Raw genomic sequence first — 16446 nt, 5'->3', positions numbered from 1 at the left:
TATTATTTAAACCTCTTGTGCGCAGTTTCGTCGTCCTTGCGGATATATTTATAAATCGAATAGTCGCGCGTTGGTTCAAGACGGCCAACAAGACGGATATAGGACGCGAATCTCGACGAGGCGATACACCCTCGGGTTTTTCACGGTGGGCAAAAATTTCGTCGATAAGACAGCTCTTTCTCTCGCTCGTGTATGTAAACTATAATTATCGAGGTGGCGTGGTTGCGATAACTCGGATTATCCGTGATCCGTTTTCTGGTGGTACGTCGGATCGATTCATTCTCCGGGAATGCCGCTAATAAATTAAGATAATAGCATTGAGATAGATGGACGGATAGACGCGTAGGCGTGGAGACGTGGCGGCGGACGATATTTTAGCGTGCAGTAGCTTTATGACCAGAGGTTACGAGCCAGGAAGAGCCATAACGCCTCGTATCTCGTTGCCTCGTACACCCCTGGCGTTCCTTGCATTTGCGGGAAAGCTCGGCACGGCTGCCAATTCCTAGCACCGTATCGGACCATAAACCGGGGACGTGATCTATGTTACCTTACACCCTCTTCTCTTCCTCCCTCCCTCCTTCCCTCCTCCTCGTTCCTCGCCCAGTCAAATTTCTTCCGTTCTATCGTTATATATTTCATCGCGTTACCATTATTTCCGTGCAAAACTTTTCGGAGGAGGGAATTTTTGCAAGTGGTGTACGCGACAGGAAGAAGTAGAAAAGCGCGTCGTAACACGAATAAATTAAACTATCCGGGACGGTTGTGTATCGTAAGCGCGAGTCGTAACGCTCAGAGGCGCGGGTAATGAGAGTAAATCACGGATTTATAGCCGTCCGTCGGAGATTATACGGTAAACACGTATGCAGTTTATCGCGGGTAACTGCATTCAGCCGTCGTGAAGGCGAGCGCGCGTATAGGCGCGCGCGTGACGGCCCATATTTTTCGTCACCTAAATGCCGAAGGGAGACGTTTCAACACCGATATAATATTACCGGCCTATTCACTTTCAGCAACCTTCGCTCTGATGCAACTTCCATTTCCCCTCCACTTTTTTAACGACCGAATACGTAATCGCGACGGAGAGAGAGAGAGAGAGAGAGAGAGAGAATATCGATCGAAATTTTCAAGCGAGGAAACGAAGGAACTTTTCTCTCTCTCTCTCTTTTTTTCTTTTTTTTGAAAAGGGTGGCTTCGTCGCCACTGTCAGAGAGAGAGAGAGAGAGAGAGAGACTCTTCCTATTCCCGACGCCTATGGCCTCTGGATGCGGCTATAAATTAGGTTTTATGAGGGAGATAAAATGCGCGTTATTATCTAAACGGCGACGCTTTTACAGAGATCGTGGACGACCACGCTATTTTTCGTACCACGTAGTATCTATACGTGTACGTGTAAGCAAGAGGGACATTTTCCGCGAGAAAATCGATTCGATTATTTTCTTCTTCCAATCCACGTCGATTTATTCGAATTTTTCACAGCGGATCGAAATCGATATGAAGCCGTTACGCGAATTAATCCCGGATCGTTTATGCGGTTGGAAGAAAGACGAAACGCGACTTAGGGACGCCGACGTTCCCTATAATTTATAACAGCGGGTTTCGCAACAAGAGCAGTCAGAAATGACCACCCAGTGGCAGGGTAAAGGATGTTCGGTCATAACATCTGATGAAGCGAAACATTAACGAGGCGATATATCAGCGGCCTCTTATAGACGTGGCGTGGGCGGTATCTTGGACATCACCCAGAAGAACGAGCACGAAATGAAATGTGAAAGAAGTAATTTCTCGGCGTGTCTGTTCATCTCAGTCGAGTAACAGAGAGGGAGAGGGGGGGAGAGAGAGAGAGAGAGAGAGAGAGAGAGAGAGAGAGAGACACTATTTGGCTTATTCACCATTCCTCTTCCATCATCAACCATGATGGACCGTTTCGATCGATACTCTTTTCTCTTCTCCTCGATCTATTCGATCGATCCATTTTCCATCGATCGACGAAAGACTGAATCCGGATGAAACGAATGTTTCGAGATCAATCGCGTTACGTACGCGGAGCGTAGAGAGAGAGAGAGAGAGACCTAGATTCCTGTTCCGAGAAATATCGCGGGAACGTTTATTTGCTAATGTACTTTGGAGCGCGGCGATTTATGCGTTACGAACGCGCGTTCCTAAAGTATCGAGGAAAGGCCGTAACAGACTACCCGTGAAAACATAATTCACAGATGTTACACGGCCGTTTATCAATGCCTGAGAAAAATTCGCATCCTTTATTCGAGGCCGCTCCGTCGAAAGGATCGTCGTAGATCAAAATTTTCGCTCCGTATCGCGATTAATTTCCCTCTATAATATCGCACTTGATATCGGAGCGTCCAATTGGCCGCGTACTACAACGCTCGGGTTAAACCGAATGTAATCCGATCTATGATTTAACGCGGTTTCCAGGTTAATGAGAATTGTAATCTCGCGTAATCTCCAACGACTTTGATACCGATAAACGCGCGTCCAATATGCGCGTCGAACACGAAAAAGAAGGAACTTTCGATTTGCCGCTCGAACAACAGCAACAACAACAACAACAGTTGGAAAATAAAAAGAAGGGAGGAAAAAGAGGCGGTGGAAAACGAAAGCGACGAATCGAGGTTTTAAAAATGGTGGATGTAGTTATATACGAACGGCCAATAAAGGAAGACAATAAATCGTCGGAGAAAGATATGAGCAAGCGTGACAGCGGCACAGCGTCGAGGCCCATTATTCATTGGCTTAAGCCGGACTCGAGGCGGCTAATGAGGTCGGCATACCGGCGTGTTCGCGGTGATCATAGCCGATGGACAGGCATAATAATCCGACAGAGATTGGCGATCGTCGGCCGGCGTGGCACGGTAGCCGCAGATGGAGCTTGGATATGGTCGTCGAGTGCGTGTCGAGACCGGGGCAAGAAACCATTCCTGGAAGCGGTTAACTACGTCGTCGCGTCCTCGCGCGATTCGTGTGTACCGATTCGATTAAGGCCTCGCTTTTCGTCTATCCACCACCTTCCTTTCCTCCTCCTTCTCAACGTCCTTAAATCACGCACGAGGATAAAATCCTTACGGTCGAGGATTATGACCGAGTATTTATGAAACGGGTAATTGCACGTTGTTGCCGCGAGTTTCCATCCGAAACTACCGGTTGCCGATTCCCATCCTACGGTGTGTAATCGCGATGTATAAAAGAAACGATCGGGATCGACGCTAATAACACGGGGATAGATCGGGACGGATTTATTAACCAAACGCGTTTCTTCTTTTTCGACGATAAAAATTCACGTATCTTATCGATCTTCTCTCTCTCTCTCTCGCAGAAGAAGAAGAAGAAGAAGAAGAAGAAGAAGAAGAAGGGACGGATTAACGCCGCGACCAACTTTACTCGCCTCGTAAAAGTTTATCGATCGAAAATGAATTCGAACGCGCGTAATGATGGAACGAAGTATCGTGAACATCGTTCGGTTGACGATCGTACGTCTTATCTCGCTGCTGGGACCGAATATGGACTGGAATTCTTCTCTCGAGCCAAGTGTTCGGTTTCATGCATAGAACGCTCGCTCTCCCTCTCGTTACGACTTTCCGTATCGCGTACGTATGAAACGTAATGGAATATCGGGTTCCTTTACCCTCTTACCCCTCCACTTACCATTATTCCATATCAGTTTTATGAAAATACGAAACTCCTACTTTTCCCCCGTATATCCGATTTCTCCCATTTCCCACCATTCCCGCCATTATAACGTCTCTTAAAATAACACCACTTTCTTTTTAAATCCGTCGTCGACTCGAGAAAGAGTCAAAGTGGTTAAAAGATGGTCAAATTCGTTAAAAAATTAACGAACGAGTGCGTTCGTATATAATATATATATATATACATATCGATAAAGGACGTTATATAAATAAACGTGGAATAACTCGGAGAAATTGCGTTGACGTTTGAAAAATACTTTGACAGGGGAGAATTTGCGTAGGTATCGAGTCGCGTAATTGCGAATACCGCGTCGGATAGAGCGGAGAGACGTATTAGCGTAGACCGGATCGGTCGACGATCGCTTGACAGTTTATGATACGATCGCGTTACACGTCGCGTTGTATCGGCCCGCTCGAGTCGCGTCAATTTATTTTTCGCTCGCGTGTAAGTCGAACAAGTTGAATGATATAAAACGACACTGGTACATGTTTCTTTCGACTTTTACACGACGCACACATCGATCGTGTCGCGAGATACCGCTCGAGAACCATTTGGCTCGAAAGCGGCTCCACTTTCTCATAACTTAATACGACGGCGACGAGCGAGCATGATTTTTACCAACCGATATATCCAAAAATCTTATTAACAACGCGATTAATGACGCTTCCGTTTATCCATCTCCATAATCCGCAAAAATGTGTCCGTTTCGAGATATACCTGCGTTATACGATTTTATTAATTGGACAAGATTAAATATATATATATATAAATTATCGTGAGAGAAGAAAAAAGATCTAACAGAGATGTGTGTGTGTATATATATATATATATATAAATTTTGCGAGGGAAAGGCAGGTGAGTAATCGAAACTCGGGCCGCACAGATGCTCGGCGGACAGTTGTGCGTTCCGTTTCGGTCGGTGTCAACGTGTCTAGGAAGACGAATGTCCCAGGCCGAGGTTCTCATTAGCGGAGCGCAGCGGGATCTTTTCCAGTTTTCCACTTTTTCGTTTACCGTTCATCCTATACCCCGGCCGTAAATTCCACGGAAGAGGATTCCCCAGGTGTTTGCTCCGTGTCAACGGAGCTTACCGGCCCGCCTACATCGACGCCTACCGACTAATCTTTCCATTCATTCGGACAAAGGTCATAACTAATGATCCCTATTGCCCGAGTGCAAGATTTACTTCCTCCTCCCTTCGTAAATCCTCCCCTTCGAATAATCTTTCTAATTTCTCTGCATCTTATTTTTTTAATTTCTTCTAATCTCCCCGCGATTGAAACGATATCGCGGATCGGAAAGAAATTATTAGCTTTCTTTCTTTCTTTTTTTTTTTTTTTTTTCGGGGAAAAATAAGAGGGAGGAAAAGGAAAGCGTTGCGTCGATGTAATAAAACGATAAAAAACGTTTTGTCATCGACAGCGACGCGTAACGTCTCGTTAGAATGGGTATCGATTCAGGACGGAATTATAGGTTGATTTATAGGTTGCTCGGCTCGTTGTCGGCTTATTCTTCCACGATAATAATAATACTAATTTTCTTCTCTCCGCGTGTTTGTCGTTTGTTCGAAAGAGACCGAAACGTGCTGGACAGATCGTATTCTTGTCGATGATTGTTGGGCGGGCTGGTCGGACAGGTCATAAATTTTCTCTCTTGAAAACTGTAATATATTCTATCCATTCTTGATGACTTTTATCGTATGCCGACACTGCGCTTAATATTTTTTCACGGACGATCGAGACTGATGGTTCTCGGTTTTTTTTTTTTCTTTTCTTTTCTTTTCTTTTCTTTTCTTTTCCTTTTCTTTCTTTTTGCAACAAATTTTGCAAGAACGATCAACTTGGAAAAATTTCGACCCGTTTTAATCGCGTTAATGTGTTTCGATTATGTTAAAAAGTAAAGAGGAAAAGAACGCAAATTGTAAAAGGGAGGGGGGAACAAAATGTCGAAGGGATTCTTCAATTTCCTTGCAAAGCGTAGCAGGAGTATAATTGGTAGGAGTAAGGTGAAAGAGTTACAAGTTGTATCAAGTTTTATCTGGAAAGTAATTACTAGACCGCGTAACAGTAACGAATGACTCACGATTATGTTTTCCTTGGGTCGTTCAAGTTCTTTGGAAGGCGAAATGGAGCGGTTGGAACGAGGAACGCGGGGGTTGGGGAGAGGCAAAGCAAAGTAGTACAATCTGCGAGACTGCCACTTGGCCGTAACAGATACGCCAGGAAATAAATGTCTGTATAAAGGAGTTGGCAAGTTCCTCGGATGATATCAAGATGCCGCCGGCTAATACAGCTTGCCCGGGACAAGGGTGAGGAAACGTTTCACCAAGGACGTGGTCCTTTTGTCCTGCACCTTTCTTATTCCCAGCGATGTATCTCGATATCAAAAGAATTTTGGCTTTATCTCCCCGCTTTTATCCACTAAGGGAAACGATATACTGTATCCAATAAACAGGAATTATATTCTTCTGCCCGAAGTGGGACTTGTGCCCGGATTCCAGAATAGCTTGGCTTCTTCCATTTTTCTTTAAATATCTTCTTTTATATACACACACACACACACACACACACATATATATATATACACACGTAACTCGTAAAAGATCGTACAACTATGCAATATGCATCGCTTACCACCACACTCGCTATTCGATTCGTTTATATCCGCTTTTCCTCGAATAACGCGGTAATTTTACTCACAATTACCCGTATCTGCTACGTATTTACTTATTTATTTAAATATGCATGTCGCGTCATTTTTTTCCTTTTTTTTCCATTTTCGAAAAATACGAAAAACTCTTTCGTTTAGATAAATTTCGACTCGATATCGGTATCTATATTTATTGACCGTCGTTTAACGACGCGTCAACTCGTATTTCGTATTTCGTTATGTTTCTCGTCGCGAATGAATATACGTCCATACGAAAAGGAACGAAATTTGAATCTCTCTGTTCGTCCCCGTTTCGTATTATCGGGCAGATATTAGGGGGTTAAAAAGAAAAAGGAGGGGAGGGGGGCAAGTGGTCCGATCTTCTCGCTCGTAATCGACGGAGCGTGTGAGAGAAGCCGACACATCGGACGGGGTGAGCATGATTCGTGACCACCTGTCCACGATCGAGGCTCCCCTTCGAAGCAGGGGAGCGTGTTGTAGCGGTCAAGTGTATGGCCTGTACCCTGTGGCCGGTATACTATTTGTTAATGCTCGTATACGATGATCGTATAACCTCTGTACAAACGTGTCAAGTTGTCGCGGTGTGGTAACTCCATTCGTTGGCCAGAAACAGTTGGTGTTGCGTGTCACGCCGTTCTCGCTGTTCAACGCTTCTATCAGATGCGACTTTCGCGCCTGATTCACGTAACACGCGGGCATTACCGACACCTGGCGGGGCCCACAGTTTCGCTCGATGTCTCGCTCCCATTTCAGTTACGCAACGCTGCCAACTTACTTTACGCGGCCGCGAAACAACCACCTATCTCGCCGATTAACGCTAAATTATACCCCTCAAGCTGCCCGCTAACTCTTTTCCAATTACCTGCCTTCTAAACCGACCGTTTAAACCGTTTTCTCTCGAACGTTGATGCAAACGTCCACCGCACGGACCAACGCGCTTCTTAACACCTGTCGGGAAATAAATTAACACGCGCCATCATATTTTAAACCATTATCAACTTTTAACTTTCGATCGTGAACGAGGGGAGTGAGGATAGATTCTTCGCGCTCCTCTTTCCAAATAAAGTTTTTTTCTTCTTCTTCTTCTTCTTCTTCTTCTTCTTCTTCTCCTTTTGATACGCGATATTAAGAACCGCAAACTTTCAACGAAGTATATTTTACGATATGGCTGGCTGGCTGGCTGGCTGGCTGCTGAACGGGAAGAGAGGTGGAAAAATTTCAGGGAAATCAACGCCATCTCGCGCCCCAACGCTGGAAGCTTCGCCACTAGCGTTACTAGGATTCGAGTACAAGCAGACGGCATAGCCGACGGTCACGGACGAGAACGTGGCGTATTAATTTCGATTAATGTTAATTACTCGATCATCGTCTACGTTTCGCGATAGATATTCGTCCGAATTAAAAATCTTTTAAAAATATCTATCATCAGAGATTTTTGCCGTTCGATTCGTTCACGCGCACGAGAGATAAGATTTTTACCGTTGAGAAATAATTATCGGTCGTATCTATTCCGGTTCGCCCGTATTATTCCCGGAACCAGGCTTTTGTACGGGCGAAGGAAGGAAGGAGAGCGGCGGAGATACTTACGGCATAAATAACGATATCTCCGCTGGTCCGTATTCAGCTGCCGCTCCCTAACCAATAGGTGCCGCCTCCTATCACCAAAAGTGACTGACAACCACTCCATCAGCATCATATTTCGTAAACATAACGAGATTAGGTCGCATTGTGACGGGGCTCCGAGTTAATTTACATTCTAATCTCTACACGCTACTGTCGGTCGCATCCTCTTTCTCCCCCTCTCCCCTCGATATCGATTTTATCTTTTTTCTACGCTGTCAAAGCGCAAGCTGTCCGACAACTCTTTCTAAATTACGATTTACATATATATATATGTGTTCAAGAAATATTTTTCTCGTTCTTTCCTGGCCGAGAAGAAAGAAAAGTCAGATTCTCGTGGATAAACCACGAGAAGATCGGATTGTAAAGAAAAGTTTTTGGCTCCTAGTTTTTTGGCTCGTTGAATAATACATGAAAATGTATGGGAGGGGGGATTGCATAAATATTGTATTTCGGATATAATAAGACGTTAAATTAGTTTCGCTTAGGTATCTCGACGATTTATCGAGTTGCGCAATACGTTCGACAAACATTTGCATTAAAATCCAATCGAGATTCGGTGTTTAATAAAAATCTTGATTTTTATTCCTTCGTTAATCCCCCTTTATGAATATTGCATGAGACAGTTTATTTTCGGTTACAAGAATTTTTTCTCCACGCGTCTTCTCAAATATCTATCGTATCGGATAATTCGTCGTTCGATCGAGTATCGAAATTATGGAAAATCGGTGGAAAATTAGTTTCACCCCCAACCAGCGGGGTGGTTTCTCTCCTCTTCGAAGGCGAAGAGAGGGAACGCGAAGAGAGGGGAAAACGAAAGAGCGCGTCAGATGGAATTAGGCATGCCTCGGCAGATTAACGGATCCGGCTTGACGCGTTGGTGGAGAGGTACGCGGCTCAACCTCTCTAGTCGGATTGAATTAGCGGAACGAAGGTAACGTTTGCGAGCCGTGCCGGTCAAATACATTTTGCCAATCCCTCCTCCCTCCCCCTGATTATTCTCGACGCACGATCGTAATCGATTTTTCGAAAAGCCACGGGAGAAAGAATATCATCAACGAAGAGAAATCGGAATTTTTATCATTTCTCCGAGTCGAGAAGGGTGGGGCGATTAATTTCTTTAATTCGCAAGTGTAAACGTGTATACACACACACACACACACACACGAGGAACGCGTGCACGTCAAACTATCAGCGGCGTCTTAGCGGAGGGTGGTGGCGTCGTTATGGGCACGACGTTGACGGACGGCTCTCTTACGCACAGTTGACGGGAAACACAAATTGTGGGCGCAGCTGCGCCGATAGTAATCAAGAAACACGGTAGGTAGCGGAGTAGAGTGGCCGGATAATAATTCTCTCTCTCTGCCCGTGGAAGCGTGTGTACACGGACGGGCCGGGTTATGGACTACTAGGAAGAGATGAGAGCGGGGCGAGGAGGGTGGGGAGATAAAGCGAGAGCGGGACAGGAGTGGTGGCACTTCACAGGAAAACGATGTTGATCCAGGTCGATACCTGTCATCCGCTGCCCGATGCACTGTCGAGATTGCTCCTAGTTCAGGACCCGTCTCGCTTTACATCGATATTCGTGTGTCTCCCCCTCCTCCTTCTCTTCTGTGTCCGTGTACGGCTGGCATACGATGAACGCCGCCCATAGTCCGTTGCTATTTAGCGACGACAGCCGCGACACCGGTATCCACCGCTTTGAAAAGGTGCAAACCCTAAAGGGACGAAATTCTCTCTCTCTCTCTCTCTCTCTCTCTCTCTCGTATATCATTAAATGTTGAATGTTTTCTCGAGTTCAAATTCTTTCTCGAATTTTCATCCAACGCTTTCGATTTTCGATTTAAATCTCGTATTAACAGAGTGATCGTAACTTGATTTGTTATTCGATATACGATTCCCTCTATCTACGATTTTATGAAATTGTACACTACTACGATCCGGCCAAATAGTAAAATTATACCACGATATAACGTTTTTATTTTATATTTGATACACTTGCGTGGATCCTAGCGAGATTAGAGATTCTCTTCTATTCGCGTTACAATTCAACGGTGATCGAGTCGGGGAAAAGTAAAAGTGAAGAGAGTTGGAAAGAATACGAGATCGGAAATATTCGTAAGAATCGTGGAAATCGACGTATGGACAAGAATTATCCATCGTTATTTTTCGACCAATTACGTTCGAATAGATAAATCTCGAAACGATTATTGATCCATCGTCGATTTAAGCAAATCCAAGATATAATCCTGCGTGTAATTTTTTTTCAACGAAACGAGTAGAGTACACGAACGGAATAAATAAATCGGTTTATATTTCAAAGCGATACGTAACTCGTACGTACGTACGTAAATGATGAAATAAAGTTCACGATACCCTGCTATTCGAGCGTGGCTCTCTTTTTCTTTTCTCTCCTTTTCTCTTCGTTTTTATCTCGAAAGAAGTTGCATAAGCGAGATTAACCAAGGTCGTGTTACACACCGATGATACCTGCGTACGTCGCTCCACGATGATAAGCTTCTTTGCTATATGTAATACCGTTTTAACGATCGGCGAATATCATCGGCGGCGACGATATTCAGCGATTACATCTGTTTTTCCATCCCCTTTTAGGCGTGGCAAATTGCCCGTTCACACGTGATAGCGTGATCAACGGAAATTAGATTTTTGTTCGATCGCGTTCAATTATCTATCTATCCATCCGAATCGTTATAGCGTCGAAATACAAATAGTAGCCCGCGTTTAACGGGCGCGTGACGTAACGATAATTGACGCTTCGCGTCGACAAAGGTCGTAACGTTTGGTCGTCGATCGATCATCGTGGTTAAAAACCAAGATGAAAATCGCGTTTAATAACTCGATTCGACGACGATTCTTCTATTACGTCGATGACGACGGACAAGAACGTGCGGATACCTTCGAAAAATTCGAGCAACGAAATAAGAAGAATTCGCGGGGATCGATCCTCGAAACGTAACGTGGAGCAACGTTTTACACGGAAAGGAGAGGAAGAGGAGGAGGAGGAGGAGAAGGAGGAGAGGGAAAGAGAGAGAGAGACGAAGAAAGACGGTTTAAAATTTAGCGGCGACGGATAGAAAAGCGGTCCCGTGGCGGACTGTCAACTGTTTTTCGAATTCTGTCAATTCTTGTCAGTTGCACCGACCAGTTTAGCATAAAAATGCTGTTCGGTAGAGATGGTCGGCTTTCGAAGGCTTTGGCCGACACGGTACAAACGTATCGTATATCAAAGCAGGCGGCCCACGGCCGGGGAAAATAAGAAAGTTTTTGTTCTTTTTATGGAGCTACGCTCGCCGTGGGCGGTGTCTGATATACGATCGGAGTTCAGCATTTTGTTGACGAAAAAGCTACTATATCCCGGCATGCTTCGATTTTTCTACCACCGATATAATATCTCTCGGTGAAAACTCTACTCTACCCTCCCCCTCGAAATTTTCTCCATCGTATTCGCGGAGAATAATTAATTCTCGTTGTCGAGAAAAACCGTGTCTATCCGCACGCGTAAAATAATAAAACGGTAATATAGCAGTTGAAATATAGCACGGGAGGGAAACTGAAATTCCTTGGTATATACCAGTTTCGGCCTATTCCCGGGATGCCTATTTAACTACCGTAGTTAACGTAATACGACATCCGCCACGGCAACCGATTACGGAGAACACGCGATGCAAATTTACGGTATTATCGTAATAAACAGGTTATAAAGGTTGATAGCTTCCTCCTCGTGTATTGAAATTATACTACAGCGGTGGTATAAGATTTCTGCGTGTACGTGTACGCTTGCCACTATGTAAACGTGCATTTTATATATCCTCCTCGTACGTGGCGCGTTTTTACTTTTTTCTCCTTTTTTCCCTCTCTCTCTCTCTCTCTTTCCCTTTTCCACTACCCGCGAATGTCAGTGTATACGCGCGCGCGCGCGAGTGTGTAGAGGAGCGCGTTATTAAGAATGTTAACGTATGTTCGTGACGGGTTGTCAGGAACCCTCTTATCCGGCTCAACTCGCTTCGGCTGGTAGATATAAATATGCAATAGGGCTTGTCATGCGCAGCGCCTAATAATTGAATGTATAATAAAGAAGGCGTCGCTCGGTGTCACGCTGACAGACAGCCTACAGAGAGGCCTACGAGAGCGAGAGGAACACGCGGCAGACAGACGTCAACCGTCAATTTTATTTCCTTCTTTCGCCGATGCTCCGTTTTCCGATCTTTCGCCATTTCTCCCACCTCCCCTCAATGTGGAATTATCGCTATTATCCATTATATCTTTTCCATCTATTTACCTCTCGTACGTTTCTTCTTCGCTTAATCCTTACATCCTTAAATCACGTACGATTGATACACGTATGGAGCGCGAGAAGCGAAATTTCTTTCGACCATCCATCTTTTACGATCTTTTGGGATGCGATAAAAATATTAGGTCTGTGACGATTGCGCGACGCGGAGGAAGAAAGAAAAGAGGGCTGTAAACGGCCGATTCGATATCCCATTCGAGGCTGAGAAGAATGCCCTCCACTTCCCTGACAGCTAGGCAAACACCCGACTGACGTTTAGAATAGCTCTTATTTATTCTAACCTGTTTATTTAGGCTGCCGGGATCGCATTACCTGAGAGGCTTTGAGTGGCAGGGGAGGAAGGACTACCGTTGTCAGCGTTCGACTCGTTGTCACGCGTCAGACCGTGTGCAACTACGATATCAACACGTATCAACCGTGTACACGATCCATCGATACCTCGGATCCTATTTTTTCTTATCCATCTTATGTTTCCATCGTCCTTTAGCTTCGAATTTTAATCGAATCGAGCGGGATTCGAAGGGGGCTAAGATAAAATCGGATCGCGTTTTTCCAGCACACCCGGTGTACTGGGCGAACTGGAAGCGTAATGTATTATACCAGGCTAGGCAGGTATATTACAGAGAGGCGCAGTTATGCGCGACGGGGCTATGATTGATGACAAGTCGTTGCCCGTTATGAATATAATATCGATCAATCACGCTATTTATCGGACGAATGCATAGGAACCGCCCGTTCTATAGTCCCGCGCTCGCCCACCTAACCTGTCTATATCTATTTCGACTTGACCCGCTTCCATCCAAATTCGAGCCCATTTTTCACTCGTTGCGAATAATATTCGATATACGACTTTCCGCCGGTGCGTTAATCGGTGAAAAAGATGATCGATACAAAGCTCGTTCATATATATATATATACATATATATATCTATCCCCTTGAGAGATCGATGTTTCTTCGAAACTGTGGAAGACGGTTGGGCGGGAAGAGATAAATTACGGGGGAGGAGGAGGAGGAGGAGAGCGTTGACAAATAAGAGAGAAAAGATCCGTTAACGTGGGAATATAATAAGGGGAAAGCTCGTTAAACTCTCGATAACGGGACGATTGCTTCTTGTATTTCCAAACGAAAAAGGAGGCAACGTCCTCCTAGGAAGGCGTGGCTGTTCGACCGTGCTTAACGACTCTCGCAAAATCGTCCCCTCAGCGCTTCCAGCGCCATCTCGAGAACTCGACGCGACGTTAAACCAACTAAAAACGCTTCTTCCTCCAACTTCGAGGAGTCAACGACGAGGGGAATCATTTATCGTTTAACACTCTCTCGAACGAGTGCTTGCCGATACGACAATTTTCTTCGAGAAGAAAAAAACGGCTCCATGCGTATAATTTTCTATTTCAAGCACGCTCGTCCCTCCTCGACGACGGCGCGCATCGGCCAAATGAGACAAAGAAAAGGGCCAAGATGGTTGGCTCGTGAAAGGGCAACGATTTAAAGCTGGATATTGAATAAGGTAGGTAGGTAGGTAGGTAGGTAGGTAGGTAGGTAGGTTGTGGACCGTGCGATATCTGATCATCGTTTCCGCACGTTGTCTCGTTCACGGGACTGCGCGTACTCTCCGCTATCGGGAGCTTATATACATTTTTTGGCCAACAAAAGGTCGTTAAAAATCCGTTAGATACGGGTGTCAGATAGGTTTGGCTCTAGCGTGCGGTTACGGGAGAGAGAGAAGCTCTCGAGTCGAGCTCTTTGTGCGTGATTTGAATGCGATCGGGGGGGATGGCGTACGGTCGCCAGGGCGAAGGGGAAGAGAGAGAGAGAGAGAGAGAGAGAGGAAAAGTAGGGGATTGGCGAGGGGAGGGGCTGGCGGTGCTAATCTCCGATCAGTGTCGAGAGCGTAACACGATCCGACACGACGTGACGTGATCCAGACTCGATAGCCGGCCGAATACAAGCCCGCGTCAGCCGCCTTGTGTGTGCATCGTGTCGAGAAGGGCAAAGCTGTCCAGAGCCTTTACGAACCGTACCGCGCCGGCTAAAATCGACACGGACAGCTCTACGCCTCGCGTATCCTCCCAAATTCGCTCGCTTACTTACTTACTTACTTACTTACTATACCTCCCTGCTATATTCGTTTCTCAAATAATTCTGGAGGATCGAATTGTTTGGATCATTGGAAATTAACATTGGATCGAAAATTTGGGATAAATTTGGAGACGAATAATAATAATAATAATAATAATAATAATAATAATAGGTGGACAGGCGTTTCGGGAAGAGTGGGTCGAGGCAGCGTTGCGTGCAGCGAACCGCTCGTAATACAAACTCGGGTGTAGCGTGCGGTGCCCACACGATGCTGTCACAAGTGCTCACGCGTCATTGTGACATTGTGAGCGGGCACGGGAGTGTGAGGAGGCAGTTGTCGAGAGCAACAGCTGCTCGACCCGTAACCCACATACATCACCGCACGTCATTGTTCACCGCGCCCATTATTCGGAACAGGTATGGGGACGCATCTTGGCATTACGTCACTACGAGACCGGTTAATGGGTATACGTCATCCTGTCCGTCCCTTCCTTTCCAAAGGGACTCGATACCGTTCGCGAAGAATTTCTTCTCGAGAGAATTGCGGCGAGGTTGAATATTCACTTGCGCGTTTATACCAAATATCGAGAGAGAGAGAGAGAGAGAGCGGGGGAGGGAACAAGCACAATGGGTTCTTCCTAATCCCACGGAATCTGGCCATATGTAAGGATTACGTTGCTCCGACTCAACATGGTCGCGTTGTCGTGCTAAAGCCGCGGACCGGCCATTAGCTCGGTGACGCGAGCTGGGTAGCCAGCGAGCTTAGAGACGCTATCACCGATGGCTTACCTCCTCCCCCTTTTCTTTCCGCCACTCGTACTTACCACCACCGAAAGATGTAACGAGCCGATAGTTATCTTCATCCTGCCCTCTCTCTTCCTGCCACCGAACCATTCGAATGGACAGGATGCTCCCTTCTTTCGTGTTCCTTCACGCACTTACTTTTAAAACGCGTTCGAATAATCCATCGAGAGGGATTGAAATTTTGCGTCGAAAATCGAAGATTCCAACTAACTAACTAACTAACTCACTCGATTTAAAGAATTTTTATCGTCTATTGTTACGTTTCTTCGGATCGAGAGGGAGAAAGGAAGAAGGAAGCGTTTGATTTTCTCGGGCGCAATGCTCAGGCAGCATACCCGTAACATTTCTCCTCCGTGTTCGAGGTCGCGACGTTGAGCGTTACGTGTCTGCGGAAGACAGGATCGGGCAATTTATCAATCCACGAGCGGGAGAGAACGACTCCTGGCCAGGCGGGTAGGTAATTTAACAAGATTGATGCGAAGCCGACATGCCACAGTTTCGCGAGAAGGGGTCGGTCGGTGTTGTTGGCGGTGCGAGCGGTGACGTCGGAGGATTCCGAGAGAGGAGAGAGAGAGAGAGAGAGAGGTAAAACTAGACGCGTGAGCGACCGGTTATTAGGGAGGCTCGTTTCAACGCGGCAACGTTGAAACGAGTGACGGAGGAGCATACCATTTTCACCGGAATTCCCTTCTTTCCAACATCCGCCCTCCGCCTTTCAACCGCCTTTCGTATCGATCGAAAGTTCGAGACCAACCGTGTCACACGAATTCTCGACAAATTCAATCTTTATTCGCGCGTTACTTTGGAAAAAAAGACTTAAACGTTATACTTTTGATCTCCTTTTCTGGAAATCGATACGAAACGTTAGGGAAGAGGAGTCGGGAAAGAAGAGAGGGGATCGGGAGGCTACATTTTAAACCGGGATTCGGGAAATTGGCCGCGATATCGGCGCCAATTTATCGGCGCGGGATAGTGGAAAGTTGCGCGGCAATGGGATCCGCGGATGACTCCGCAAACGCGCCAGTTGTCGTCGCCACGGTAACGCAGAAACCGCTTGCAACCGCCAACATTTGAATAATTCGGCCGTTTGCAAGCCAACTTACGAACGCCATGCGCATACAGCCGGATCATGGCCGCTACTTACCGTGCCCGTACACCCATCCCCCACCCCAGTTTTCCAACCCGTTTTCGCGTCCCGTGAAACTGGACGTGTTTTCGTCGCTTCTTTTCTTTTTACGATCATCCACGCGCTCGC

This window comes from Apis florea, unplaced genomic scaffold, assembly GCF_048593485.1.
Source record: "Apis florea isolate Af1SG1 unplaced genomic scaffold, ASM4859348v1 contig_3802_pilon, whole genome shotgun sequence".
In the NCBI taxonomy this organism is placed as follows: domain Eukaryota; kingdom Metazoa; phylum Arthropoda; class Insecta; order Hymenoptera; family Apidae; genus Apis; species Apis florea.
Note: the sequence above shows the minus strand (reverse complement) of the source record.